Source organism: Nesoenas mayeri, assembly GCF_963082525.1.
Source record: "Nesoenas mayeri genome assembly, chromosome: 9".
NCBI lineage: Eukaryota > Metazoa > Chordata > Aves > Columbiformes > Columbidae > Nesoenas > Nesoenas mayeri.
In genome coordinates, this window is record NC_137557.1 from 23278033 (window position 1) to 23304968 (window position 26936).

Sequence of the window (26936 nt, forward strand, 5' to 3'; positions counted from 1 at the left end):
CAGCATGGCTGCAGTTTTCTTACAGATGAAGAGTAGACATGCGGACGAGTCATCACAACTGAGTCAATGTGCAGTCATGTGCTAAGCCGTAAAAGCTTGATTGGGTGTCAGCATACAAAAGGATCTTTACCTGTAAGAAGAGGGGAAGAGGTCGTACACTGAACACACTGAAAAGGAGAGAGAATACAGGTTGTTGGTGGTTTTGTTTTGGTTTTATTTTTTATGTAACAATGAATAGAGGCTTTCCAGACATCCATGATTAGCTGACAGTTTTGGTTTCTTTCAGGATTTAGGAATAATCTAAATATTAATATATTATCCCTTACTAGCTGGCTAAGCAAGTTGAAGACAATGACTAGTAAAAGGTTACAGTTTCTCCTGAAAAGATTGCCCTGGGTTTATGTATTTTCCAAGGATATTGCCTGATCTGTGATCTGTCATGCAGTCTCAGTGACGGAATAGGGACAGGCCAGCTCTTCTCCCCTTCTTTGGTTCCACTGCTACAAATAGAGGAATCTGTGAGAGGTATAAAGTTGACACTTTTTGGCCAGTATGAATTCCTCAACAGAGGCAGTAAACACTGTTAATGATATTTTCTTTTTCTTCTTTAATAAAGTTTCTTTTTAAAAAATGTTCTTAAGCAGTTTTTCTTTGTGATAAATGCCAAGTCTTCAGTTATCCAAATAGTGAAAAATTTGGAAGCAAATAGACAAAAAAAAAACAACAACAAACAAAACGAACCAACAACAAAAGCCAAAAACACAAAACACAACACACAACAGCAACAAAACCCAAAGCAAACCAACTGAAACAAAAAAACCAAACCAACCAGCCATCACAAGAGATGGGATACTTTTAAACACACTTCAAAAATCAAAACATTCTCTTATTTTTTCTGTTGGGTGTTTTTTGTTTGGTTGGGGTTTTTTTGTTGTTAGTTGGTTGTTTTTTCCCAGTTCCTGGGTTCTCATTTTTCTCACTAATATTAGCATATTTTTATTATTTTTATATTAAACCTTATTTATATTTTTATATATATATATTATATTTATATTAAGCCTTAGCACTGTTTTTCCTAATAAAAATGTTTTCTTGAACAGTGAAGGTTAGACTGTAATATGCTGACTGGGAGCAGATGAGAGAAAGCTGGGCCTGGTGACTGAAATTTAGTAAACCAGAAATGTCTACGTGTCTGAAGACAATGAGTTGACCCTGGTAGCCTGTCTGCCTTTCAAACATCAAATAAAATTACATAAGCTGAGAGACATTATACGAGGTAAAACTGTGTTTTCTAATGGTCCATAGTTTCTATTGTTTATATTCTTAAGTGAAAAACGATGATTAGGCATCTGAGTGCAAAAGCATTATGTACTTGACTATTTCCTTATGAATACTGTAATTACTGAAGTTGACTCACTATAAACTACGTGTTTAAATTATTACATTTTTTCAGCAGCAATACTGAACCCTGAGCTATTTGATTCCTAGGCTCCAGGATTCAAGGAGAGTCATAGGACCTTCTTTCCTAGTGTCTATGGGTCTCTGACAGTGTTTTGTGGTTCCTACCATGCTTCCAAGTCTTAAATCATTGCTTTCACATCAATTTGGTGATCTAGTGAGAGAAGATCATCACTATACCTTCTTATAATAAAACCCACAATGATATAAAATCCTTACAGAAATCATTGAGAAAACTCTAAATAATCAAAAAGAGGCAATATAAAACCATCTGAAATAGACTACTATTATCCTGACTTCTAGGTCAAAGTACAGAACGTTGAATGTCATTTTTGATACGTGGTATGTTTTTGCATAAAGTTATTACTTCTTGGTAATAAGGATTTGATAGAGAACTTTCTTGACATGACCTTTGTGATATACCCTTACCAATAAATCTCTGCTGTTTGATGCTTTGTTTTCCCTTTCCAAGCCTTTATTCTCTCTCTTAACCTTACCATATTGAGGTTACATCTGTATTTACTGTAGGATGTGATCGACTGTGTAAAAAAGTGCAGTTATGTTTACTAAAAATCCCAAACACTAGAGAATATTTATTGCAGAGCTGACACATGCTGCACATTTTTCTGTGATGGCAATCAAATAATTACGTATCAGTGAATGAGTCAGAAAGTACTATATGTCTCAGACACAACTGGTTGCAAGCTCTCAAGGGCAATATATAGGTGAGATTTTCTGGATAGCACAGCTGTAGAAATGTTCCATGTATTTCACCTAATTTAATCATTTCTGAGAAACAATAGAATTTCCTTAATGGAAACCGAAAAGGTAAGAATGGTCCAGTGACCAACATCCAAGTAAATCAGTTGGGAACAGGCTTTACCTTATCGTACAATAATCTGTCTAGTTCTGCTGTGAGAGAAAAGAGTACATTAAAGACTGTGAGGTAGAGAGATACTCGAAAGTGGATGGCTTTGCGAATGAAAAAAGTACATTCCAGAAATGTGTGGAGACCCTCAAGTGCTGTTGGCAAAGGCAGCTTTGAAGGTCTTCCAGGGATCTGCAGATCTTTCTAAAGTAGTGGCTAACGTGGCTGTAGTTGGTGGTCCCTCAGAAGCTGAGGAAAGCTTTTGCTGCTCAGCTTTGTCAGCTCAAGGGATGAAGTGGGCTATGGAGAGGCAGAGCAGATGACTTGCTGCAAGTTAGAAGAGCAGTGGAAGAAAACTCTATGGAATTATTTTGTATAAAGTCCAGGGGCTGGAATCTGTGGAATATGAGGAATGCAGGTGGAAGAGGGAGGTCTACTAGGCATATGAAGATGGTTTCTGTGTGAATTATTAGGGCCACAAGAGGGCGTTACTGGGAGAAAACAGCCTGATTAATTTTTTTTTTGTGAGATTGAGATAGTAATCTCTGCAGATTTTATGACCTGAAATCATCAGTTTTCCAAACAGCATGATTCTCTTTTTTTTGTTTTGCATATGACATTACCATTGCCGATAGTTTTTTCCTGTGCTGAGTACTAATGAGAATAGGGTGGAGACAAAATGATTATTGGAGTATGCGTCATCCTGCTGTTCATCACAGTATTCAAGGTCTGATAGAGTTTGTCAGAGGTTTTCATATTTCAAAACAGAGGATAAAGTTCTAATGCAGAATTTTCCTATGCATCTTAAATCATCTGTCATATAATTTCTGAAGTTTTTGCATTGTTATTTATTATTATGAGTTCCTGAAGAAACTCACAAATTTCTTGGTTTGTGTCTAAAACTCTTTATCTGCTTCCTAAGCCACTGTGTAACTGCACAGCTGTTTAAAACTGTTCCCAAGAACTGTTCAGTGCTGAAGAGATTGACTCAACAAAATCGGAGCTCTCCAAGAAGAAGATGTTGCTGTCCTCTTATGAGCCCTATAAGGGCAGTCAAGCTGCATTTGTCCACTTGATTGCAATTAATGTCCCAGGAGGCTGAGAACTCACTGGTGATCTCAACTGATGGTGGCTTCACCTGTCTTATGTTAAAAGGCAACTTATCAAGTTGATTTGAATTGTTGAGTGTGTGAATTGCCACAGGCATTCTCCAGGTTCTTGTTGCTAAGTCCTGACAACTATACTTACCGTGATCTTGTGCCTTTTAAACACTCAGTCCATCTTACTTTGGGACAACACATATGGAAAATAGTTAGGAAGTCCCATGGCCATAGCTTCATGAAGTTATTTCATTGCTTTTGCCTATGCTTACAGTGAGTTTTAAGTTTGCTGTTGACTTCTACAGAAAGACTTTTAATTAAGAACTCAGCAGATTGGGTGCACCTTGTCCTGTTGGAGCTATTTACTGGGAACTAAAAGTTTGGCTTCTGAAGTGGCCCTTAGCAGTGAGATATACCTTCAGTACTGATGCCAAGGTGATAATAGTCACAATTGGAAGAGGGAGAGAGTCCTTGAGAGCTAGAGGGTCTTTCTTAGAGGTGCTCAGAAGCCTTAATGGCCAAGGCCAATGGTCTAGAATAAACAGGCCATTTGGGTACTATCCGTAGTCAGATTGTTAGATATGCCACATGATGAGCTGACATAATTGCTGAAGTCGGAGTGTAATGTTTTCTGGTTTATAAAGGTTATGTACAGTTTATCTATGACTCGTGACAGTGCTTCTGAGCTGAATCAAATGCTATGGAACCTAGCAAACTGAGTAGCTGTGCCATCACTGGAACAGTGCTCTCAGAGTGCCAGAATTATATTCACGTTAAGACATCTCTAGGTGGTGTTTTTTATTTTGGTTTAAATTCTGAAGTTGCATGTGGTGTTTGTGTAGTTATTCGATCAATTAACACTATGACTGCAGATATATCAGGCTATGAATACTGTCTGTTCACGTGAAACATGAGTGTGGGGATTAGAAGAGTCTTTGACTAAAGTGCCAAACACCCCAGCTATTATTTCTACAGGGAACGTAAATAAAAATCACTTGCCAGTCCCAAGCTCCTGGAAATGAGCATGTATTAAAATATTCTGATTTCTTTGGAGTCTTTGTAAACAATCGTGATTTGTTTTTTGTCTCCAGTTTCTCCCATGCAAGTTTGCATTTATCTTCTGTTTCCTATTTTGAGACAATTGAATTAAAACTCACCTCATAATTACAAACATTCAATTTGAGTAAGGCAAATCTTGCTGGAATTTTGTTCCCAGAGCTATCGTTCACCAAGACACACAGCAACAAAATGATTTGGATTCTGCCTAGTTTCTTTGAATTTTCTTCTTTGGAATTACACAGCAACTATTAATTTACATTCACTGTCTCTCTCTATTCCTATGTGATTTAGGGGTTTATTGATTATTTTTCTAATTTCTTACTACTATAATAGAATTAAGTATAGACAGGAAATACACAGAGATGTATCTTTAACTTATTACCAGTTACTAGAGCAACTTTCTCTCTTACAAAGTGACCTCCATAGTAGATGGTTGGAATTTTTTAAAGCTTCCGCTAAACCTCACCTCAACATAGGAGCTACATGATTAGGGACAGAGTCTCATTACCTTCTGAAGGGAGTTCAGCTCAAGTGAAGTGAATAGAAACAAGATGATGTTTCAGAGAAAAGCTACATTCAAAGTTGTCTATTATTTGGGTCATACTCTCTAATTTGGTTCCCTTTACCAGGCAAGTGTGAGCAGGAAGATCAAATCTATTATGTAAAAAGACTGCCACTCCCAAACAATGAGGCAAATATTAATGGAGAGGAAATTGTAAGGCTATTCTTTACACCAGCAGTTGGAAATAAGTATCTTAAAACAATTGCCCTTTCTGTTATGCTGAACAGTTAATTGCTGTCTTCCGCTGGTAAGAGCAAATGTGCAGAGAATGCCCTGTCCCTCACACAAAGGCTCCTGAATCTCCTCTGTCCCCTGCTTCTTCATGTAGGTGAAGAAGGACTTCAGCTTGAAACAATGGTCTTATTCCTGCTGAAGAGTTTAAATCCCCTGTTTCGTTCAGGTGCCACTGAGTGCAGCACCTTATTCCTGTCCTGATAAGGTAAGAGATGTTCCAGGTTTCCCAGATGCTCTCTATCTCTGAAAATCTCAAGAGAAATAGAGCATATTTTAGTCAGGAAGAGTACAAAATAAACAGCATGAACCGGGGATGAGTTTGAAAGGAAATATGCTTGGCTGACATTCTGAGATGTTATTTGAATATCCTTTCTTTACCATGCAAGGTATGCATCTGAAATATGTGAGTCTGGCATTCAGGACACTAGAAACAGAGGGATTAGAAGAATGTAGGAGAACCTCAGATTTTCGTTTAAATTGAGGTCATATAAAAAATGAAGTTTAGAAAGTCAGGTGAATAGGAGGAATGTTTAAGAGATTTACAAGCCAACTTTATAGCACCTGATATAATATACATTTACATTCACTCTCTTTTTAGCTCTTGTGCATAGCAGAAAGGTCTGAAACAGTTACACGTCAAAGCAATTCTGATTTATTAAGATTTAGGGTCCATCTCTGAATTGGTTTTCTTGAATGAAAGGCTCAAAAGCCTAAGGAGTGGAGAATTAAATTAAAAGTACAGGTGAACTTAATTGCAACAGACATCTTAAACAGTCCTGGGGATTTAGAATGGCATGGGCCACATTGTGTCCTTGTGTGAGTGAATTAAAAACTGAGCCTATTCTGAAGTTTGGTGAATGGAATTGTTGGAACAGCAGCTGAAAAGCTACATATTATTGGGATATGCTAACTTGATGGGGAATATTTTTCTTTGATTAATTTTACTGTCCTTCTCTTTTTCAAACTTTAAAGTTCTGTGAGGGAGGTTGCTACCTTTTTTTTCTTTTCTTCTCTTTTGCACAAAGGATGTAGATGAAAATCTATAAGCTAACCTTATTAAAAGAATATCTGTAGAGCTGTTTTCTTAAAAAGAATATGATATTTCAGCTGTGGAATTTAAAGAGCTCTGGCAGAAGCTGTATTCCAGAGAGGCCTTGTGAAACAGGTAGAAATCTGTGCTTATAGTTAATCATGTTCAACATAATCCAATCAAAAAAAATCTGCATTTAACTGAGATAGTGTCCAAATACCAACTCTGCTTCCATTAGCCTGAACTTTCCCCTTCTTTCAAAATAGTGGCTACCTCCTCTATGTTTCTTGTTGGCTTGCCCCACTTGCTTGTAAATGTTCAATATTGATTACCTCTGTCTTTCACTCTGGGAAGTCTGTCAAACACCTAATGCCAGCTATTATAGGATTAGATACATTTTGTCTATCTGAATGAAGATTTTTCAGTATCTGTTGTTTCCTGGCATCCACCTTACAAGGGTTGCTTTAAAATACTTCACTCAGGGCAAAATCACCACTGCTAATAACAAAACCTACAAGAAGGCCACCAGCAGGGCAGGAATTTTTGTGCAATTTAGAGGGATGAATATTTTAAGCATCACCTACCCAAGAAACAAGAGGGTTGGAGTGTAGGCTGACAGCCTTATGGTGCCATGGGATAGCAACCATCCTGTTAACACTCACCCTTAGTTGCTTTTCTGTCTCACTAGTTACCTTTTACATGCTCTGCTGATATATGCAACATTTGCTCAGCCTCTCAATTACATTCCTGTATCCTTCCTGGAAGGATGGTACCATACAAGTACCAGGTACCATACTACCATTACCTCAGTCACCTTGGTGTTTCTCAGCAATGCCTCAAGAAATATTGCCATCTAGGATACCTGCTCACATCCAGGCCTTTCCATCCTTGCTTGAAACCTGTCTGGTGGGCCTGTGACCTGGACTGATCTGGTCTGAACTGATATGTTCATGCCAGTGGAAGAAATATGGCAGGGATATTATTCTGCTCCTTCAGCCTGATAAGAGTTTTATATACTCTGTCATTTTCACAGAGGAGTAGGCACATAATCAGCCTGTTCAAGGTAAGATTGAAACTTCAGTCTTTGGGTCGATCAGTAGAAATACACTACATTGCTACTCTCTACCATATGAACATTGAGTCTAGAAGACAACATTACAGTCTTGCTTAAGCACTTAGCTGCTGCTCTGGCCCATAAAAGTTAAGGTATTTAGACACGGGCATGGACAGTTCTCATTGTAATTAAAAGCCTTAATGTGGCAATTGCCTGCTGTATGCAGTATCTTGCTTCTTAAATGCAATAAGTTCTATTTCTGTATCCTGGCACAGAGCTGTCAGAAATACTTATTTTTATTTATAGCCAGAAGATCACACGCAATGGCTTAAAGGCACCTTTCTCTCTTCCTTGTAAGAACAGTGGCTCATTAAACGTGAGGATTGAAATGCAAATGTTACAGTACTTTTAAATATTGAGCTGAGCAAATAGCTTCAAACCTTTCAGTCACTTAAAGAATTAACATGTGATAGCAAATACTTGCTGAAACCATGTTACAGGTCTGGTTGCCGCTATCCCTTGCAGCCAGAGGGATCTCAGAGCAAAATTGTACCTGCAATTCTAGTCAAATCCTTGGGTTGGAGAGCTGTTCAGCAGTATAAAAGGTGACAATACCTTACACTATGGGTGTTGCATACCTTCATTAAGAGCCAGCAATGGTGCATGAGCCTGATTTTTACCCTGAAATGTGATTTTTCTTGCAGCCTTTATCGCTTGTGCTCATATCTTTTATTGCCCCTGTAATGTTTCAGCAGCATGGAGCTCATCATAGGCCAGTCAGGTGCTAACATGCTTATGACCACAAGCAGCATGAGCTGAAGGCAGTGCTATGGCAGCATGGTTGTTGTGAGGTGCTCCCTTAGCAAGGATGGCTGGAGCTCTCCCAGGCAAGGCAACGATGACACCTTGGAATAGCACTTTGTGCAGGCACATCTGGAAGGACTTGACAAAACGTGTGCCAGCTTCCTTTTCCTATCTGCATCCCCTCCTACTACCCACCTCGCCTAAACTACTGCATTGCTTCTGAGCTCAAGCACAGTATAATAATACATTTACCTTCTGAGTTTCCCAGGGAGCCAGTCAAGAACTAACACATCAATATGCTTCTGGAAGGTAGGCGTTACAGTATCTCAATAGCCTCATTCCAAATGTTGAACCACTGAAGCTGATTTTCAGCAGCCAAAAATCTGACCCAACTAGTTTCCCACACTGTTACTTTTTATCTCTTAGCCACTTTCCTTCCAGAATTATACAAAGCAATCCTACTGAAATGATCTGAGCCTGAAGTTACTCCCAGTGACTTGGAAATCTTCCTGACTCAACTGTGCTCAGACTTCAGAAAATAATAATAATCTGAAAAATATCCTCTTTCTGAAGTGTTCTTCATGTGGACTTTAATAGCGGGGTGTATGTATTTGGTTCATGGTGTGTGGTTCCCCTTCCACCCCCACCATAATCTATTCTACCCTTCTGATCTATTTAGTTACCTACTACATGATAGATTAAATTTAGATATTTTAAGGCCAAAAGTGCAGTTCTGTTTGCTCAATTTATTTTTTAAAGATTCATTTATTTTCTCTGTAATTTGTAGACACATCCTTTCGAAGTTTTGTATCCTTTTATTTTTTTCCATGTCATTGCTTGTGGACCTCTGTATCTCTTGGCCATGACGTCAGATAGGTATGTAAATATTTACACAACGTTGTCTCAGTAAATATTCACTCATTTAGTAATTAATGAATTAGTCATTCTAGTTCCTTTCTGGAAGGTATGGCCTTAATTCATTGGATGGAAGGAATACAGAACTGTGTGTGTTTTGATCAATACTACAACAAAGATATTTGTAAAGGCAAGAATTAAATCCAGAGTGTATGCAGAGTCTAACAGATGAATAAGTTTCTAGGGGATAAGGCAGTGCTTGAACTTTACTGCATTAACTACTCAGTGTTATTGCCTATGTACATATTCTTCTGTTTCAGTACTGTATTGTAAATATCAGGGGGCTTATACATTTTATTTCTTTCAGCATTGGCAGTTACTAGGGAATAGCAGGAATATTAGAAGGTCACTCAATATCTTCCTTTATGATAATTGTCCATGTTTAAATGTGCCTTCAAATCAGCTCCACTGTGAATTCATTTTTACAAAAGAAACTCTTCTGAAGTCCTCACATTTTAAAACTGCACTTAATGGTGAGGTCCACAACTTGAATGTGCCTTTGTTCTGTGTGTCAGTGCTGAAAATGAATTCCTAAAGCTATTTCTCTCATCTTCCTTGTATTTATTAATATATTTATATGTGTATATATTCTAGTCTATATAGTCTTCTGTCCATAATAAAATGAACCTGAGAAGAGAATCAAGCAAACATACCTGCCTTCCAATTTGCAAAGTTTTAGTCAAAGTGCTTCCTAAATTCAGGCGCCTGTAACAGCTCTGTAAAAGAAGACAACAGAACATAATGGCATCTATCTGTGTTAGTGGCTTTTGTTAGGTGACATTTGGAAGCTGAGAATGTGCTTTTCATAAAAGGATACATTTATTTTCTTGAGTCCTGTGGTGCCAAGAAATAACAGAATATCAACTATTGAATTCTTTCTGTGTAGAAAATTTGACTTTGATTCATAACAGAATCATTATTTTTACTGGGTACTACTAGATGAATCTTGAAAAATAAACTTCCACACTGGAGGAGAAGAAATAACAGAAACATTTTTTATCTATTTTACATTAAAGCTGCTTAAATATGGTGGCCTTGTGAAGCTGATATATGCGTTGGAAGGTTAAATATTTATGGAGTTCATTTCTTGCAGATGGGTCACACATGATAGTCCAAAGAGTATGGTAAATATAGTCATCCCACATGTACCATGACTGCAGAATTTCTCATAGCCCAAAAATTTATTTTTCTTCTTGATTATTCTGTAAATAACAATAAAAATAAATTATATACATTTTTAGATTTTATTTTACTTCATTACTTGGAATAAGAAGTTGTTTCTAAGCCTATTGCAGTCAACAGGGACAAAATCTGATTTTATTGTCCTAGGACCAATCCTGAAGTAAAGGAAGACTAAACTATTTTCTGTTAAGTGGCAATCCCCTTTTTTCCCCATGGGATAAAAAATACATAGTGTAAGTAGCAACATAAAACCGGTGCTTTTAAATTCAGCATGGAAGGGAAGGCAAGAAATGCACACACCTTATGTACTTTGGAGACTTACAGTCTGTATCTACATTACCAAGTAGTGTGGGACCGACAGGAGTGAATCTGTAGAGCACACTGGTTTGTGAGGAGACCCACAGTCTGTAATATCTTCTTGGTTGGCCACTGTACAGTCTGTGACATACATGTGTGACTTCATATGACTTTCTCAATAATGTTGTAATATAGCCCTAGAAATCATAGAGAAGATCTGTATTTTTGACAGATGTAGAGAGAGTAAAGTGATCTTACCTCTGGCATACTTGCTTTACCCTCTGGCTGGCTGCTACTCTTGCCCAAGTATGTGAGTGAAATTGAGCATTTAATAAAACACTAATTAAAGTAAATACTGTAAAAGCATTAACCTCCGTAAGGTGTTTAAATTGAATTCCTGGGTACTTTGGCATAGTTTCAGCTTTCAATAAGTTCCAATCTAACTGTATCAGATCACCAATTCAAAGACTCTGATTTTAGTTTATGGAATATTCCCGTTAGTAATGATACCTTAGACATCCATTAAGTCTGGAACATTAATTTCATGGAAAACTTCCAATACAGCTCCATTAGATTTTTTTATTTTTTTTTTCTAAGCTAAATTAGCAATATAGGCTTTTAACAAATGTCATAAATAGCTATATTTAATGCAAAGATTACCCAAATTAAAACCAGACAAAAAATAGAAAATACAGCCCCCTCTGTTTAAGTCATGACCTTCAGAATCCTCCTCTAAGTTACAAGATAAATGAAGACGTGAGTGGTTCAAACTTCTTGATGTTTGATTGTTGTGTGGGCTAGGAAAACAGAGGGTGACTTATGAAACAGTCATGTGCTTTTTCCTTTTTATTTTCTGTAGGTGAAATCCCTTGGTTACACAGATTGTTACAATACTTTTGTAATTGTCTTCTGAATGTGTAGTGTATGACACTAGCCACATAAAATACTATGAAAATCTGTATGTAATCCAGATAGTCTAACCTCCATCTTCAGTTTTCATCTTTAGATCATTTATCGGATGATTCCCAAACAGAATGATTCCCAAATTAATAATCATAAGCCATTGAGCTTACTTTTTTTTCTTCACCAATTTCTTGACCTATAAGTCACTTTCATCCAGTTGCAACAGAGAAGGAGGATTGTACCTTCAAATTTCACAAGAATCAGCTACTGTAGAACAAGAGAAAGGTTCAGATGAGTGTTGAGGGAGGAGAAACCCAGGGGAGCTCAGCCCTCAAGTGCTCTGGCTGGCCAGCCCAGCAGCAGGTGCACAACCACCCCTGTTAGCAGAGCTCAGGCTACGTGAGCTTCTCCTGCTCACCCTGAATGTTACGGGGTACGGGGGGTGCTAGAGTTACCACAGTGGTGGATGTAAAGAAGCAAAGGACACAAATCCACAGGAAATGGTTCCAGTTGCTTGACTTCTTCCATCTTTGCTTATTATCCCATCTGAACCACCTCTTAAAGCTTCCTTCAGAATCTAGGCACTCAAAACAACTTGAAATGTTTTAATCCTGTCAGGTTGAGCCAGTGTTAAGTTTCTACCAGCTCATACGTTATTAAATCAAATTCCTTCAAACTGGACTTCTTTATTAGATCTCAGTGAGATTGAAACTTTAAGCCAAAAATAGAATATGTTCATTTCATATGTATGTGTGCCAGACTCTGAGAAATTCCAGTTAGAATTTTCCTTATAACCTGAATAAATCAAGAAATGCAAAATTACTCAAACCAAGTGACATATTTAAACTTACAAAGCAGATGGGGCAGAATCAACATTGAACTTTTGGCTTTGACTCTGCATTTACTAGCTTCCAAGAACTAGCTTTTAGTGATTATGTGTTCTCAGCTGTTGCACGTTCATTTTTCATAAGCTTTTAATAATGCTAATCAGATACAGATTTTTTTTCCTGCATAATGAGACATTTTTGTATGACTTTTTTTTTTTCTTTCTTTTGAAAACTCATTTCATAACTCTGGTCCCTGTCCTTTACCTGTTAATGCTTTGATGTGGATTGAGACAGGTACTGAAACCACTGTATCCATGCAATTTTGGAGACATTTGTCTTTTTGTTGTGAGGAGGAACCAGAGTCACTGTTCTTGAGTGCAAAGCAAAAGTAACAATAATATTCAGTGGATTACAGTTCTTCCTTACACAAGTAACAGTTAAAGCACAATGGTTCTTCCTGTGCTGAGTGTTTTGTTAATTTCTGTTAAACCAACTGTGTCCACGTTTCCAAATACCAGCATCAATAATACTCCTTCAGAAAAAAAATCTTCATGGAAATATATCTTTCTTGTTTGAAATACTGCAGAGAAATAAAGAGCTGTTTTCTTTGAAGTATGGGTTCCTTAAAATGATATACCCACTATGTAGGGATTTGTATTAGTGTAAGCCATTGAGGTGATCTCCTTAATTTTATAAGCCACACACTCTGAAGATAGGCAGTCAAATCTGCTGAAAATTGAATAAGAAATCGGTTTGTTCTGTTTAAACTGTATTATCATAGCTATACTTTGTGCCTTGCATTACTGGATAACCTAGATACACAAATTCAAGAATCCATTCCCTTGGGACCTTTCAGTGTTTAGCACTGTTTCTTGCTTTGCATGGAAAGTGATTTATTTTTGCCATACAATAGGTCATTTCCTCCACTCAGACCACAGACAGAACACAACTCTTACACTCCTGTTGTTCTTGAGATTAGAAAAGTGTTGAAAGTTCTGCTTGTCCCTGATACGAATGCACACTGAGCAGAAGGTTCTTTACAGGATTAGTGTCTTCGATATGATAAAAACTGCCAGGTTTTAACACTCAAAATGAGTTACCATTAAATACTATATAAAGTAATCTGAAGTCTTTAAGCAAAGTTTGTAAACATGCAGGGAATGTATTATTTTAATTAGTACAAAAATCTGTAAGGTGTAAATACTATTTTGAAAAATTACGTTCACTTAAAATAATGACACTAGATAACCATAATTCTGACTCTGCTCACATGGATAGTGGCTTCAGTAAGCCTTCCATGGTTCAAATAAACTGTTCAGAAAAATGGTGGTAGAGTCTACACCTTTAAACTTCACTGGAACAAGAGTTTCTTGTGGGCATTGGGTTAAGTTTCTAGCTAATTATTTAACTCACAAGAAAGGTAAATGTGTTGTCCAGATAGACGACTTCATGTATTGGATGATTTTTTTTTAAAATGAGGATCTTTTTAATGCGTATTAGGATTGTTGTTTCCTTTTTATTTTAAAGCTGATTCAGAGCAATTAACTATTATTTGTCAATTGCTTTGAAGTTTGGTGAAAGGAATATACAAAGCAGACTTTTGAACTAAGCAAACAATTTTTTAGGAAAGAACACAAATCCAACATACCTGGTGAGCTTTCCTACTGCTGAGGTTGAAATATTTAATGAATAAGTATTAGAGTCAGATTTGACCTTGGTTTTGTAGCTGTATTTAGCACAAGAAACTGAGAAATTTTGCATTTTAAGTATAGTTAGTGTCACAACATTTCTGAGAAAGTAACACTGTTATTGAAATAGGAAACAAACTGAGGTTCAGTGAAATGTAGGTATTTAAGGCACTTTGAGGTTGTGGTCCTGAGAAGCGTATCAGTTTACCCAGAACAGGAGAGTCATCTGATTCCTTATGATTTGCCCAGGTCTGTAAGACGTTCTTTGTATGCATTCCTGCATCTCTAAAAGCATAGGTTTAGTTTTAGTCTAAAAAATTAGCTCAAAAAGCTCCTCTAAGTCATTCTTTTTTCACAGTTAACCAAGTTTCCAGTGTGTTTGGATGCATACACGAGTTTTCTTGTAAACAATGAAACAGCCTACATCAGACAATAACTCTTCAATATTAGAATGTCAGGTTCTATTTTAGTTATCCTAGCATTGCCTGAAAATAATCTAAAGCTTCTAATTTTACTTCAACATGAGCCTTAATCCAAGTCTCAATGGAATTAATAGGAGTATTTCTGTTATCTTAAACAGGAGCAGAGTTGAGGCCAAGGTCAACAATACTAATTTGCTTTAGCTTCAGGCAGATTTCCTCCTTTTTCAAGAGCAAATCTTCAGCTCCTCTTGCGTGAAATTTAATAACCATGTATAAATCTTGAAAAGTTATGGTTTCTCCTAGGGACCTGGGAGCATCTAATTTAGGTGATGTGCATGTCCTGTCATATCTTCAGAGAGAGTTCAAGGTCAGCTTGGATGGCCTTTTTTTTCTTCTGTGGATGGGATTATAGGTTAGAACTTGATACAGAATATGTTTTGTCACCACCTCTTCCTTTGAGGAGTAATTCAACATTTTTAGGCCTATCCACAACATATTCAGTAAGCACTTTGCATTTTTCTTAGTATAATTACCTAGACAAGCTAAATTGCAAAACAGTAACTACAATAACTTTTTCATGCCAAACTTCCAAATCTGGTTAAGGTTCTGCCTGTCTTTTCCACCAGCTTTCCTTTGGATGTTGTCTGCCTTTTGGCAGGCTAAGAGATTCATGCAACAGTACCTTCAGCACATCAATACAAAGAAGTTTGCAAGCTGATGACAGAGGTTATTTCCCAGTGTCTCAAATGTCAAGGGTCTGGTTTGTTACTTTGTGATTTTTTTTCCTTGTACTTCATGTGTCTCTTTGGTCATTAGAAAAGAAAATTACCAGTACCACAGCTTATTGATATTAGCAGAACTGGTACAAATAAGATTAAGTCAGGATCAACCAGTGTAATGTTTAGATGGGGATAAAAGTAGTAATTATCCCATAAGCTGGGTAAATACAAGGAACATATTTTGAAGCCTTGCAACACTCCCGAAGTTAAACTGCAAAGCAGCAGAGAGAACCCATTCAGCTTTTAGAAGCATCCAGTGCTTTACCGTGGTACAATGATGGATTTTATCTCAATTGGGTTTTTTTTTCAAATAATTTTCTGAGAGGAGTAAACAATTAGGACTTGAGGAAATTCCAGTTATTAGCAACATCACTTTTTTTTTTTTTTTGTCTTGTCAATGAGAATTGGGAAAGAGAACCTAAATATGCATATATGTTGAGACATTAGGGATGGGTTTGTAAGTATGAGATGTTTGTATCTGGAACAAATAAAATTTATCTTTTCACCAAATTACCCTAATTCTCTAGGGTCAATTTTAAAAGGTCAGGAAAAACATTTATTTCTTTTTTCACTATGCAACAATTTTTGTTAAAATATTGAAAAAATACACCTTCAGAGTCAAATATTCTATTATATTAAATGTTTTAGTATGTGGTCTTATGTATTTCTATATCTGTAAGTGTAAAATATTATTTTCATAGTCTGTGTGAGTCTACAACTTTGCTGTAGCTGCCTGATGGAAAGTCAGTGAAATCTAAGTTCCTGAGTTAGTTAGATGTTTCTAAAATTTTCTCCCTGCTTTTCACAGTACATAATTAGGAACACCATTTAAAAGGTATGACTGGGAAGACTGGAAAGATCTGTAATGCCAGTGTCTTTGGGTTAAGATAATGAACCCTGAAGTAGTTATGAAAAAAACCCACAAAGCCAGAAGGGAAAAAAATGCAACAACAAGACAACCAAGAGGGAGAAAATGTAGATATCAAACAAAATGTCTGGCAGCATGCCCAGGCAAAATTTTCCATACATATCAAGGTCACACGTTACAAGTTTTTCTGGAGATAAATCCTGTATATGAAACAGGAGATATCTAAACAAGCCACAAAAGATTCTTGTGCTCTCTTTCTGAGGATGTTGTGAATGCTAATTAGAACGTTTGGATAGTGAGTGAGGCAGTGTGTGCCATTTAGGCAGCTACAGACAGTGAATAACACTGAGATTGGCAAATGTGAGCTGCAGTCAGCAAAGTCACCCAGGAGGACCCTGGTGAACTATGAAAAGAAGAAGGCACCATGTGACCAGAAATGTGTTACAGTTCCATGTAGGGTGGTCCTGGGCAAGAAACTAATAAATAGTAAAGAAAAATTTTCATGGGCTAGGAAAATCAGGTCAGCTGCCTTACACTCTCTCCTAGACATCTTGCTTTATACATTCTGCTATATTTAATTTGTGGAATTACAAATTTATTTTAAATACAATTGCTAGTGTAAAAGTTATAGAGATGCCACAGAAGGTGACAGATGGATAAGTATTTTGTGAATTGGCTGTATTCAAGTGTGGCATCCTTTTTGATTAGTCACACTTGTGTTTAACCTTTTATTTTCTTCTTTCTTTCCTACAGTAAGGATCTAAGTGTTAGTATGGACTTCATATTATCCTCGCCTTTAAGAATCCCATTCCTTGACAAATGGCTGGAAATGAACCTTTTGTAATGCATACTGACTCCTTCCATCTCATCTCCAGATTTGTGGTACCCTTCAGAACTTTCTCCTTTAAAGTATTTTCACAAAGAGTCACTTCAAAGGTTGGAATCAGTACATGAAGTGCAGATGGGAGAATTTGTATGAACAAGCTAGGGAACAAGGCGAACGACAGCTCATGCTGTCAACCAGCAGTAACTATTTGTAAAGGCTGGAAAGTATTGAAATTATTGTAAGAGTGGTTCATTGTAACATTTATAGCCTAGCAACCACTTGATAGAGACCTGATTTGATTAAAGTTTGCCTGAAGTAAGCAATCATGCAGTAGGATTAAGCTAAACTATTGAATTAAACAATATACAAACTGCTCTCCTCTTTGGTCTCCTACATTATCCCCTTGAATCCTCTTGAGTTCCCTCTGAGGTTCTCCAGTGTGCTTTGCTTTTCTTATTTTTGCCTTTTTCTAGTATAATATAATTATTGTAAATCATTTGCAATTCTGACTTTCCAAGCCTAAATATTTGGGAAAATCTCTGTTGGTTCGAATGCTTACTTAAACCTCCCAAAATTTTAAAGTTCTCTCAGGACATTGTAATCTCATCTTTCTGGAAGGTGTCAGAATCCAAATTGACTTCAGTGATAAAAATACATACATAAAAACAATATTTCAAAGTATCTCTCAATCTGTGAAGATTTCATTCTTTCAGGAGCAAATAGAATGTTAGTTAGCATGTGTTGCTACCTGTTAGCTAGGTAATAAAAGACATGTATTGGTTTGTAGAAGCAGCTTCACATAAGGTCAATAAGTAAACAGCTTTCTTGATGTGATAGAGAAATCTGAATTTAGATATGTCATAACTTAAAGTACCTTGCACATGCTCTGTGAAGTCAGAAATCAATTCAGGGCTCTGAAAGATTCCAGCTGAATATTGCCAGGGGAATGAGTGGCTTCTTGCACTGCTGAAGAGCAGAATGTGGCTATAGGGAGCACCGTACATAGAACTGACACAAATACTAATGGTGGCAAAGACTGAATTATGCAAATAATCAGAGTGTGTGAAAATCTGTCTGCACTAAATCACTACTGGATCTGACATTTTAAGTATCAGTAATCAGTTTGTTGCCTACTATGATCCAGTACTTGCCCTTATTTTCTTAAGTGTTATCTGTGTTCATGAACTCTTTCCAGCAATGAAGGAGTTAACCCAAGTTACAATTAAAGAGTGGTAGAAATTGGCCCAGCTGTAGAAGATAAAAGATCAAGAACAGGTGAGGCAAATTCCCATTAGATAAACAAGATTGGAAAGAGCAGGAGCACTGTGGGCTGGTTTCAGGAAACAACAGTTAAACTTTTGGCTTCGGAAGGACAATTACAGGCAGGAGGTAAGTTGGATTCTTGAGGATTTGGTATCTGCTTAGAGGACTAGCTTTTTTGTTATATGGGCCTTTGGAAGAGAGTTTTAGCAGCCGTTTTCTTAAATAAGGTGATTTGTTTGCAGTGTGAGTTTATGTTGCATTTCAGGACAGCAGAAAAACAAGATTGCCTTTGCAGGCTTCTAATGTTAGCATATATCGGCTCTGTAAAGTTGTAGCTGCACATTTTTTTTTCTGTTTCTGCATGTGTTGGTACCTTATGCTGTTACACACAGGACTGAAGGAGTCTGAATTATAAACAATTGCATGATTTATTAAAAGGTTAATACTTCCTTTCTGAATCTGTAACATGGCCGAAGTTGGTCTCCTGGTGATCATGATGTTCATCCTTGCATTTAGGATGGTATGCTTGTGTGTGTGAGCTGAGGAGTGGATTGGCTCATGGGTCAGTAGAGATCTCTAATTTAGCCAAGGTATTGGAAAAACAACTTGCACAGATGCAGTGTTACACCTTTAGTATTGAGCTATTACAGGTGTCTTCTTCCAAGTAACAGACTGGCTAGCTTGGCTGTACTTGCATGGCAGTGCATGCTTTCTTTTAGGTAGACATTTAAGTTTCTTTACAATTGAGAGGTCTAGTCATTTATTTGGGCAGATTTGTTACTTTTGGTGAAGCGGAGGAATAAATATAATTTTCTATAGTGACTAGGTGGAAGATGAAGTCCATGTTATTAATATTCTCTGGTCTAGGAGTCCTACTGAGGGATCAGGGTATGTGTTGTTCAGAAATGTTGAACAACTCTGTAACTAATCAAACCTTGTCCTCTAAAGCATGAAATCTAAATTCTGAACAGTTGCTAGCTTCTGTAGCATATGTCTCTTTTGTATATGTTACTCATGTATGTATGAAATGGGAAAGACAGCAAGTAGGCATGGTAACAGTAGTGTGTTTCAGGATAGCAATTTATTATACACTAAACGTTTGTTCAGAAATTGCAGAGAGGTTTTTTGTTATAAATTTTCTGCAGAATATCATTCTTATTTGGAAAATATGGACTAAGTTTTAGCTTTTCAAGCAAGAAAACTAAAAGTAGGAGTGTCCTGGATTTCCAATTTAAAGTAAATAACATATTTTCTCTGTGACTTTGGAAAACTGACTTGACCTACTTGTGCCTCATTCAACCTAGATTGAAAATTGGATAAAACCCAGAGCTTCAAAAAGCCCCAGACGCTGTAGTGAAGCTTATTCTAAGTGAATACTGTAAACATGGTGTACAGGTGGCCACTGTAAGTGATCAGTGTTTTAATGTGCTGATCTGCTGAGCAAATACATTGTTGCAGTAAAGTAAATGCGTTAAGAAAATGCATTATGGCTTGAGAGGTGGGCCCATGTGAACCTGAAGGATTTCAACAAGGCCAACTGCAAGGTCCTGCATGTGAGTCAGGGTAATCCTAAGCACAAATATAGGCTGGGTGTAAAATGGATGGAGAATAGCCCTGAGGAGAAGGACTTGGGGATGATGATTGAGAAGCTTAATGTGACCCAGTGATCTGTGCTTATTGCCCAGAAAGCAAATCATGTCCTGGGCTGCACCAAGAAAGAGTCACCAGCAGGTCAAGGCAGGTGATTCTGCCCCTCTACTTCACTTTCATAAGACCTCACCTGGAGTGCCACATTCAGCTCTGGGAGCTGCAACAGAAGAACCTGTTGGAGCAAGTCCAAAGGAGGGCCACAAAGATGATCAGAGGGCTGGAGCACCTCTCCTATGAAGACAGGCTGATAGAGTTGAGGTTGTCGAGCCTGGAGAAGAGAAGGTTCTGGGAAGACCTTATGGAAGCCTGCCAGTACCTAAAGGGGGCCTACGAGAAAGCTGGAGAGGGACTTACTACAATGGCATGTAGTGATAGGACAAGGGGTAATGGCTTTTAAACTGAAAGCGTGTGGATTTAGGTGACGTATAAGTAGGAAATTGTTCACCGTGAGGGTGGTGAGGCACTAGAACAGGCTGCCCAGAGAAGCTGTGGATGCCCCATCCCTGGCAGTGTTCAAGGCCAGGTTGGACAGGGCTTTGAACAACCTGGTCTGGTGAAAGGTGTGCCTGCCTGTGGCAGAGGGGTTGAAACTAGATGGTGCTTAATGGCTTAATGTCCTTTCCAACCCAAACCATTCCATGATTCTAGGCTTTTTTGTTTTGCTTTTAATAGTTTTTAATACCTCTGTATTCCAATGTTATTTCTAAAATAAGTCTAACATCTTTGGAGCCAACTCTTTGCACTTTTTTTCCTCCCCCAAACCTCCTTCATCTCACAGCCATCAACAGAAAAACTTTGTGCATGTGTTGTCATAGACACAGAGAGATAATATTTTTCAAAGGTACAGAGACAGCCTTCTTGTCCAGAAAAGTACCCTCATAGGAAGTAGTGGAAGTGCAGGATACAAGTTGCTGAATGTTCCTTTATCTAAGCAGTCACGCGTGCCAGTAAAAAAAAAGATGTAAGGTGTTGCTGGCTGAGAATAGCACATCATAGCATATCTACATGTCAGTTTAGCAATCACACTTGCATTCTTCTCTTTGCCTTTTGATTGCCATGGTTCTTTAGGATGGCAGTAGGGAGGCTCAGGAAGGAAGAGATTATGGATTTGCACACACACCACACCTCTCTTATTGCTTCTGGGGTTCAATCTGATGCTTTATAATAATGGTTTTGCTGTCTTGTGTTCTTAGAAAATTCTCATAATGCTGAGAGTCTGAAGCCCAGAAAGAGGCTGTGGACTGTATGTATGTGGGAATCACTCACTCTATGGACAGCAGGAAGGCAAACACAAAGCAGAAGGCAACATCTTGGCCAAGGAAGAAAGCTTGAAAAAATAACTCTGCAACAGGATCCTACCCTGGAGACAGCAGAAGGTAGAAGATATACCCATTTGTACCAAAGCTTGCGAGGGTGAATTAAAACTGTCCAACTGAGTGAAGCAGGGGCTTATGAGCACTTAATGTTCAGGTGGGACCTACCGGAGTTCTCCTCAGCTCCCAGAAGTGTGCAGCTCAATGAACTGCAACAGGATGGTCAGCATGACAAGCATTTGGTGATACAGTTGTGGAAGGGCAGGACCAATAACAGCTTTGAGCAATTTTTTTTTTTTTTTTTAATTTTTTTATTAGTTGATCTAATTCTTGCATAGCTGCTGTAGAGGAGCATATGGAGCACTGACATTTTCACTTACAGAAGAGAAGACAACAGAGTGTGGGCAGATCCTCAGCTGTGTATTTTGTCACTACCCAATCAGTTTATACCAGCTAAGCAGCTGCCCCTGCATTAGTCAAGGCAAGGCTTAGATATCCATCTGCTTGCCCCACCATCTAAATGGCTCCATCACTCCTGTGTTGCTGATGGACGGGGTAGTTTTGTTTTCACTCTCCCAGAACATGTCATGTGAAGACATAACCAGCTGTCACAGCCTAGAAAAGCTTTGCACTCCCAAAGACCTTGCTCTGTTCCAGTAACTTACTCTCCTTGCTCTTGCTGTTTAGTAACCTGATAGAAACAGTATAAAAATGGGAATCTTTATGTATGTACAGAATGGTGAAGGTGAAGCTTTCATATGCACCCCAACATCTGTGGTGAGAAATCTTCTATGCTATTCCTATGTTATCCCAACTTTGTGTAACAGTTTGGCTGTTCTCAGCAGAGAAAGTGCAGATGGTGACTCCTGGCAGGCAGTGTTATTGGAAGACATTATGCTGTATGTGTGCAGGTTGTTAAGCTAACTGACAGTTTTTATGCAGTGTAGACTGCTGAGATTTTAAAAATCAGAAAATTACCATTTTCAAGTCAGAGGTCGACTGGTTCTCTAGAAGACTTGAATATCCTAGTTCTGTAGCAATGGCGCCATATGTTCCTCACTGCTTGTTGCCTTGAAATCATAGTAGTGAGAATCAAAAGCCAGTTGTCTATTGTGATCAGATTGCAGTGAAATATAGATGCACTGCCTGTGAGCCTGTTAGATATACAGGATGTAATGCAGCATGGAAACTGTCCAAATTGCCCCTAATCAATACTGGGAAAGTCAAAGGAGGTTTCTAACTGTGAATGATCTATCTCAGTACAAAAAGAGAGAATTTGATGTGCCTGTTCACAGTCCATAATTGAAAGGGACCTCTGTCAGGGACGAGATATTCCAGAGGAGTACTGCTGATATTGGGGTTAAATCCATTTTCGTGATTAAAAAGATGAAGTAACAAGCATACTAATGGCACTTTCAATTGAAGAAATTGCAATAGCCCTTTGGATAGAGCAAATGAATATAGAAGAGCTGTGTAAAATTATGAACATGAGCACAAAATAACAAAATGGGATCAGTGAGAAAGAGGAAGATAAGAAGTAATTGGGAAAAAATTATCTTTCACATGGGTATTCCACTGGAAGAAGGAAGCTGACTACTAAGAAATCCAAAAGTGAGGGCTGCTACTGGATATTTGTATGATATGTGCTAGACCTTTTGATGGTAGGAAATACCATCAAGAATGTGAGCAGCGCTTCCTTCTGTTTCATCTTGCAGCATGCCAGGCTGTGGCTGAGTGCACTGAATGCGGGAGAGCACAGTATCATTGTGCTCTCCTTTCTTTGAGAGGAAGAATACTGGTGATGAATAACATTCTGCATCTTTCCCATGTCCTGGGATAGAGGAATGCTTTCCTCAAATCCAGCTTAGTCCAGAATAAATTGAGGCATCATGGGACCTCCATTTTAGTAAGCTGAAGACTCTAACTCTTAAGATGATAGAGAAACCAGAACAGATTAGTTTAGTCTTTTCAAAACTGCTACTTGTGCTATAGGTGTGAGAGTATATGATATTTATACAACTATTAGGAAGGTATAAAGCTTAAAGAACCACAAATGGACAGAAAAAGAAGATAAAAGGAAATCTGAAATGAACTGCAGAAGATTAAGGGCATGGAACAGCTGCTTGAGGCTTGAATGAAAACGTCATATCCTGAAGAATTTGAAAATGAAGTAACACTGACACAAAAACAAATTCTATGTACACAAGTGTGTGAGAAAGACAATACATGGATTAAAAGTCTGCAATACTGATGATATTTAATCTCTATGGTGTGTGTAGAGAATTCTGACATCCTAATTTTGAAATTATTCCTTTAAATATAATAATATTTATCTTGTTTATAAAGGTGAGAAATTACCATCTGATAAAGAAATTAAGTACTTCTCATAAGACGCAATGTTGTGAACATTTGTTTTATTTTTCCTATGATCTGATACTGAATATGAAAAGGTATGATTAAGGAACACGTTCTTCCATCCAAATGTCTTTATTTACAATGTGAAAAGACAAAAATGATGTTTTGCTCCTGCAGTGGTTGTGGAAGTATCCAATCGGCAAATTCACTAATTGGTGATGCTTTGATAATAGGCTTATCTCAAGTAAACCAGGTGTGGAGAAAGTTGGTTCATTAAGCAAGAGCCAAGTGATCGGTGTTACTAGCTCTATGAGAAAGTGGTTGTTTCTTGAAACAGAATTAGTTTCCAATGGATAGTGTTGCTTTTTGTAAGCTGTTGCTCAACAAAAGATCTTATTGACAAATTTGTGGGATTTTTTGAGGCTGACAATTAAAGACAGAATCAAAGTTGTCTAAGGTCATATGGCAGGTCACAATAAAAATTAGAAAGGGTTCTAGGCTTCCAGAGTTTCTATTCTAATCGCTGCCTGCTGAAAGGCCTTTCCTTCATATGGGAGAGATATTTTGTAGCATAACTTTTTGATGAGCCCCCAAAACCTTTAGGCTATATACTTATCCTTTGCAATGACCTGATAACTTCTACCTATGACTCAGAGTGTGTTATAATTGACTTTGTATTCCAAACTCTTCTTGAGTTGAAATTACATAAATATATTCAATCATAAATGGAATACAGGGAGAGAAATTTTTAGTAGAATTTAGAAGATTTACAATAGGAACACTGTGATATTCCTAGAAAATTTATCCTAGCATTCAGTTGTTGGTAGATAGTTTTCCTGATACGTGAACTTTGAGGAAGATATAAATTAAGTTTATTACTTGATGACCTTTTAAGCAAGGTCATGGGGAACTTCTTTCTTCTGCAAAAGACACTTCTAAGATTTTTCTCCCTCGGCCCTTCCTTTTCATAGGTTAAATAAGTCTGATTGTTGTTTTCTTTATTGGTTGCATCTTCTTGACCATTGACATCTCATGTTGTCATTCTCTAGACTCTTTGGTGTTGGACCACATGCTCCTTGGTAGACAATATTCCTGTGAAGACCTTATCAGTGCTGAGGAGAGCAAAAAGATATTGTGCATCTGGCAGCCTGTACTCATGTTTATATATCTCACTACAATGGCTGCCCTTTTGCAACAGCATGACATTTGCTTCTAATCCCTGATGCAGCTATTTAAATAGACATTCCAAGAAAAATTTGGCTCATAGATATTATAAAAGAACATGATTAACTGCACTCCATTTACAGTGTCCATAGACACAGGACCTTTAGTTTTTCAGGGTTTTTTTATGTACAGGTTGTTATCTAAATAACTTGAGATGTTATCATTCCACCCTATTATTTCTGCCTTCTTAATGAACAAATATTTTTTACATTGGATACAGTCTCTGATTTATTTATTTATTGGAAACATATTTAAAGCTGTATTAACCTAAACTGTTATGTGTAATTGATAATATCAAGGATATTTATTTAAGTTATAGTAATCTAAAATGGTGATCTTACATTATGGAGTAGAGGAATGAAGAAGGGCAGATCCATGGTAACCTCGAGCCATTGTCTGGAGAAAAGACATACGTTTCAGGAAACTATTGGGAACTAGTGCAGACTATGCAACATCATCCTGAATGCTTCTGGTGTTGAGAAGATTGTTGTGAAGATATGTAACTTGTGAAAAATTCCATACCCCCATCCTAATGTGAGGGTAGAAGTCTGAAGCTAGTGCTCTGCACCTGTGTACTAGTGCCACATTCTAGCCAAAGACTAATGTTCTAGTTGTGGTATATGTTGTGATGTTTATCCGAGTAGCTCAGGCATCAGTGGGTAGTACAGATGCAGTGTGCCAGCGTGTTGTGTATGTTCTCACCTGTGTGGTGTTTTTGGTTTGTCTTTCATTTGTTGTTCCCCTGCCCTTCCCCCACATTCCATTAAAGATCTCTTTTCTTTCTGCCATCCTCTATTGTTATTGTCAGCTTGGCCGTTCTCATGTTTGAATGGAATGAGAGTTGAGAGTCTATGTGGTTGCTGAAGGTAGAAGCAGAATTATTGAACTGTCTAGCAGTGCGTTATCTGAATAAATGACTTCCATCTTGTGTGAATTCTTCTGAGTAGGAACTTAACACCTGAAGAAAACATGCATCACATCTGAAAGTAAATGAGGAAAAGTCTATTTCCACTGTGTAGTCAAAGTGCAGAAATACATATAGCTTGACTTTTCCCTGGTAGTTACTGGTGTAGTTTACTTGTAGAACCGAGTACAGAACTGGATTCCTGGTATGCTTATTTTCATCCTCTTTTTGCCTTGTGATATAATTGGCTGGGAGATTATGACATTTGTAAATGGTCAAACAATGGCCTCTGGCAATGGAACTGAGCATAGTCTGAATCTGGTGCTTGTTTTCTACACTGAGTTATAGACCAGCTTTGTTGAAATCTGATCACATACATGAGATGATGATTTCCTCCACCTATTAGAGTAAAGAACAACCTCTGGTGCAGTTAAAATATTCATAATACAGCTATCAGTATTCCCTGTGTTCTAAAAGCTTAGAAAATTGATTGGAATCAACTTATCTAACAAAGCAGTCTTTCTACCTCACATAACTCAAAAAAAAAAAAAAATCTCAAGCCATTGCTTTTATAAACCATTTAATACAGTTTATGATAGCAATAATCCACTTGAAATTGGTTATATTACTGTAGTTTGCTCTAGTGTTAACTGCCCTTGTCTTCATCTTGGCCCATTAGCTGAAAATCCAGCCATTAACTTAAAATGGGATGATTTCGTCTGGATTATTGCCTGATTCTTAGTTTGGAGATTAATATTTTTGAAGTATAGGGAAACAGTGACAAAATGTTACAAAAAGTTCCGGGTTCAGCTTTTATGTAGTAGTGATCTATTTAGACAAGATGCCTCCAAGGCTTCCATTCAAATACCTAAATGTATAAGCAGCACCTTTCTTTATGAAAAAGGACACTTGTTGGCCTAAATAATCAGTGGCAGATGACACACAAGGAAAGTGATGTTAAATGAGACAGTCTAATAATGGAGACTTAAAGCCTGATCATCACTGTTCTGTTCAGTGGGAATTTTGCCTATGGCTTCAGTGGAAAAAGATTTGAAGCCAGACAGGGAGCAAATTATGTTATATCTTTGTGAAGATACCCAATAGACATAAAGGGTTCAGGAAGAGGGAGAGTCATAAGCAAAAGACTATTTCAGCTAGTGTAGCATACATATACATCTTTATTAAAAAAAATAAAAATAAAAATAAAAATCAATGAATTGATGAAACTATTTGCTTCAGAGGATGGAAATCCTACAAGAATTCCCTAAAATATGTCCTTAGCATACTTCTGTGACCTACATTTTCGGTCCCCAAAGTCATCTTTTTCTTTGAGTAATACCATGCCAAATCT